The 5,030-nt window shown below is 51.3% G+C and overlaps 1 long non-coding RNA gene across 1 annotated transcript; it reads right to left on the reverse strand.

Annotated features, from left to right (window-relative positions):
- Nucleotides 1-627: 627 nt before the first annotated feature.
- LOC306810535 lies at nucleotides 628-2,705 on the reverse strand. Its single transcript, XR_013776475.1, has 3 exons — nucleotides 2,517-2,705; nucleotides 2,176-2,320; nucleotides 628-1,834 (listed from the first exon to the last, which is right to left on the reverse strand). It is a non-coding gene; the product is annotated as an uncharacterized lncRNA (long non-coding RNA).
- Between the last annotated feature and the right edge of the window lie 2,325 nt (nucleotides 2,706-5,030).

The raw sequence follows: 5,030 nt of genomic DNA on the forward strand, positions 1-5,030 counted from the left end.
TCTCAGATAATGCAGGGACAGGCAGGGCTGGCTCTGACCTCAGTGTCCCACTCATGGACACACACACAGCTGGGCAGGAATCCCCCTGCAGCCTCTGCTGGAGACCTGACACAGACAGAAAATCTCAAAAGGGCTTGTCCACCTCAGGCTCCCCTTTCTGGCCTTTGCCATGCAGTGTTTTGGAGTAGGATCTAAGGAACCTGCTATAATCTGCCTGGAGGAGAAGCTTGTCCTGGTTAGGATCCAGCAGGCTTTATCCTTTGCATTAGAGGAGTATTCCAATAATTTCACAGTGGATGTTCTCATCCCTCATCTGCTGGCAGAGTTGTTTTTGTGGCTCTAATGCTTCCCTGACCTCAATAATGTCTCCTGTGAGTGTGTTGCTCAGGTTAATTATGCATTAGGTTTACATAAGGCTTTTCCCTTTTTAATCAGCTCCAAGCCCGCCCCGGGCCGTGCTGGCTGTGCTGACACTCGCAGCTATTGGGGGGTTTGCAGGGGGGCTGCACCCACCCTGCCAGCTCTTACCCACCCTGGGGTGCCTCCTCTGTGTGTCACAACACTCCTGAGGCTTGCAGCATCCCTGACACCTGCTGCAGTCAGACAGCACAGGGAGGGATGGCTGTGATGGAGCTGGTTGTGCTCAGCTCCCTTTCCTTCTCCAGGGCTGCAGAAGTGTGTGTGTGCTCTGGGAGATGTTTGGGAGTTGCTGGGAAGTTTTTTCCCTCAGATTCAGTCTTTCCCATGTGGCCTGTGTCAGTACAACAGAGTGGGTACAAAGGTGGTGTTTCTCTTTCTTCTGGAGATCTGTTTCTCATTGCTTCCCTCTGGGTCTCCCCTTTGGTTTCACTGCAATCTCTTCTGAGCTGCATGAGCTTTCCTTCTCTCTTCTAAGACCTTGAAAGTAAAGGTTATGGTGAGATTGCATAGAAGCAAGCTGGATAATGTGATTCTTCAAGGCAAGTGCTCCTGTTTGCAAAGTAACTTGGCAGCCTTGTGTATTTTGGATTTAGGCATCCTGGTGCATAAGCCAAAGCTAACAGATATTAATTAGCTGGAGGACTGATACTGTAATGAGAGCAGTTGCTCACATAGGTTGGCATTTTTATTTTTAATGCAAGTAATTAAAGGAAAAGTTGTGTTGAAGAAGTCAATGTTAAGAGATGTTGTATAAATAACACACTGTGTGTGGTGAGGGCTGGGGAGGAACGTGAGGCAGAGAGGAGCAGCTGAGCTGCTGCTGTGATGCCTGGCTGTGGAAGGAGGGATTATCCCTGTAACAGGGAAAAAAAGGAGCAAGGGAGAAATGTGGTGTTAAAACCACATCAGGGGAGAAGGATGGTGAGCTGGAAGAGCTTTGGCAGTGTTCTGAAATGCACAAGGGAATTGTATTAGGAAGATCCCAAAAAGCTGACCCAGGAAGCAGGGATGCAGGAACAGAGTCTGCAGCAACCTCTGAGTTGGAGGAACAGCACAAGGCTCTGAGCATGCAGCCTGGTGTTTAAGAGTGGTCCCCTAAAACCCTTCCCAGCCCATCAACCTGCTGAGACCATTCAGGAAGAAGTTTGCATGGAGAAGTGCTGAGTGAAACCAGTTAAACACTGGGAGACAGGGATGGATCTGTGGAGCTGTTGGCAGCACAGCCACACCTTTGGTTGTGTTGCCAGGAGTGTGTGTGATGTGAGGAGAGAGAAAACAGTTATTTCTGATTTGAGATACAGGCAGGGGTGTCCTGGAGATGCCCAGAAGGTCTCTGGATCAGGGAATGATGGTCTCTGTCCTCTTAGCCCAGGGAAGTGCCAGCAGGCTCTGCAGCTGAGTTTCTCTGCCCCTGCTGGTGATGAAACAAAGCCTTGGTTGTCTCCAGCATGTTTGTCTCCAGCCTTGAGACAGAAAACAGACTTGAAACCACACCCAGCCTGCAGAAACAGTCCTGCAGAGGAAAATCTGCAGTGCTGAGCACTTCCCATTGTATGTGGGTTCTGCAGATGCACTCACCTGTCCCTGGCACCCCACTGCCACTGGCCAAGGCTTGGCACAGCAGGATTCCCACAGGGATCCTGTCCTTCCCACAGAGGTCAGGTCTGGCCACCCTGGGCTGCTAAGTACCCACCCAAAACTCACCTCTGAGAAAGCTCAGCTGCCCCAGTTCATGTGATGGGGACCAGCATTTACCTGATGTGCTGTGATGCGAGGTTGGATCTGCTAAATCACACTGGACACTGCAGTCATTGATGGAATTTTAACCATTTGTTTCCCTTCTCCAAATGCCAGCTGTTGGCGCTGATGGCCAAGTCCTTGCGCTTCTCTGGGTGATTTACTGTGAAGGAGAGAGTGGGCGAGGCATACAAATCAAAACTAAACCATGTGCTTTGCTATCTTTTTTTTTTTTTTTCCTTTCTTTCCTTAAGAAGCTTAATATATTAGCTAATCATGTGTGTAAACAATCTCAATATGCAAACTGAAAAGTGGCATCCATCCCCCCAGCGCCAGCTGGGTTGAGCTTCCCCATTAACCTCTCCAGAGCAAAGCCTGCTTCCTGAACAGCCATTTCAGAGTGTGCAAAATTGATTTTGCATTCGGCCTCCGCAGTGGGAGAAGATGGCGGCGCGGAGCCGCGGGTGCCTCTTCCCTCCCTTGCCGTTTTTTGGGATATCCTCTTTTCCTCCACGATGGAGGATGGGTGGGTTTGGTGCTAGCGGGTCACTGCCTGGGCACACAGGTCACCCCTGGCGCTTTCTCCCAAGTAAAAACACTAAAAAACCAAATTTACGGCGGCCCCTCCTTGGGTAATTTCCACAGCGCAAAGACCCCCTGCCTCCCACCCCCTTCACGTGCATCTTCTCTTAATTAATTAATACTGCATTCATCACTGCTTAATTCCCGTTTCCGTAGCACCCGAGGAGGGGGGGCTGCCAGCTCAGGCGGGTGCTGAGCCACTCTAGAGCTGCTGCCTTAGTGCAGGAGCTTAATTAGCCCCTGTGACAATCTAGGCTCGTTTCCCACAGCCAGGAACGGGGCTTCAAAGGGCTCCTGGTGCCCAGTGAACACAGCTCCCTGTCCCCTGCCACTCCCTGGGCAGCTGGGTGTGCTGGGGAGGAAGGGGATCTCCTGCAAGAGCTGCCCAGATTAAAAAAAAAATAACCACAAATGAGCTGGGTAAGGGACAGGAGGCAAAGCTGCCAGGTCTGGTCTGTCTCGGTGGTTTTGGGGACCAAATCCCATCGGGCTGTAGAGGGTCCAGTGCATCTCTTCCTGCTCCTAGCTGTGTCTGCTGGTGTTGCAAGAGTCCTGCTCTCCTTTACTTCATTTTTTACCTTAAACACAACTTGTTGGCATATATGGTGTCTGCTCTGCTGAAAACACCTTGCTGCACTGTGCTGCAGCCCTGGTGGGATGTGGCTGGAGAGCCCTGTGGTGCTGATGGGGTAAACCAGTAAATCAACCAGCAAGCATGAACTGCTGGGGTGACTTCAGCAGAGCAGAACTTTTCAAGAACTGTCTGGAAGGAAAGATGATGTGCTTGTCAGCTGACTTTGTGGTGTGCATGAATTTAGATGGCTGACTCTATATTTTAGGTTATTACCTCCCTGCCTTTGAGCTCTCCAAAGACAGAAAACCCTTGTGCCCCCACAGCTCGTTGGGATGGTGACCACAGGTGTGTTGTGCTCATACCTGCCTGGCCACCATGTTTAGGGTAGGATGGAGAGAACCAGAGCGTGTGTGTGTGAGGACAGAAGATGGAGAGGGAACAAAAGCAGCAGCTCCACGGTGGTGCTGGGCCAGGCTCCTTGCCAAGAGCGGCTGCAGCAGCCCTGGCCAGGCTGGTGGCTCCTGCTGCCGGCACAGCTGGGGATGCTCCTGCTGCCCCCTCCTCTGGGGCACGGGCTGAGGGTGGGCTGAGAGTAGAGCTGGCTCTGGGCTGGGATTTGGGGTGGTGGTGTCGGGTGCTGATGTTGGTGAGGATGATGCCATGTCACCTCACTGTGCCCTGCCCACAGCGTGTCCCGTGGCCACAGCTCTGCCAGTGTGAGTATTGACACCAGCGGGGCCCTGGGGTGTGGGGAGCACTCAGGGTTGGCTATGGGGGGGTTGTTAGATTTAATATTTTTAATCTTTATTTCCCATTTCCTGCCACTTTTATTTTTCTGCACTGCCCGGCCCATAGTGTTAAAACTTGGCCATCGTGTTAGTGGTTGCTTTGGGAGGGACAGAGATGTGAGGGTCATTTAGCACAGCAATTGCTGCTTGGGGACAAAAGGAGGCTTTTTTTCCCCCTTCTTCTTTTTTTTTTTTTTTTTTTTTTTCTGCAGCGACAGTAGCAGCTGCCAGCCAGAATAGCAAATACTGTGCGACTTGGCACCACTCCAGCCTCCTTGAGGGTTGCAGAGGGATGGTATGTTGGAGGGTAAGACTAGCTAATTAATCTTCTGGCAGGGAACAATGTAATATCAGACAATTACAAAGACAGAATGAAATTGCTATAGAGGGAAGGCTGGCATATGAATTTCTCAAAGGGTCCATCCCTCAGTCCGCTGCTGTGGTACTTTGAATGCAGTAAAAGCACCCGCCGTACATGTGCTTTTCTGTTGGGTGGGGGCTTTCGTGGGAATTACATTGTGGGTTTGGAGTGGGGTGGGGGGAGTTTTCCGAGGATCAAAAGAGAGAAAGAAGAGTCATTCTGAGGAGCCAGCTGTGCCAGAGGTGCGCCGCCCATCCTTCGGGCTCACGGCTCGCCGTTTTTTTCCCAGTCATTTTTTGTGATTTTGCTGTGTTGTCTGATGGCTACATCTTTTGGAAGGAAGGTCTGACTGCTGGGCAGGTGGGGGAGGGATTTCCTACAGCCGTTCTTCACAGGGAAACCTTCAAAGAGCTTTGGAGCTGCTGAAAGTTCTTGGGGGAAAACACCTAAGAGCTGCACGGTGGTAATTGCCGATAATGAGCTGTAATCACCGCTACCTACAGTCGGGACGCGCTGATGGATAGGGCAGAGCGAGCCGCATGGTGCAGGCTCCCCGTCTGTTTATTTG

Source organism: Erithacus rubecula, assembly GCF_903797595.1.
Source record: "Erithacus rubecula genome assembly, chromosome: 20".
Taxonomy (NCBI): Eukaryota; Metazoa; Chordata; class Aves; order Passeriformes; family Muscicapidae; genus Erithacus; species Erithacus rubecula.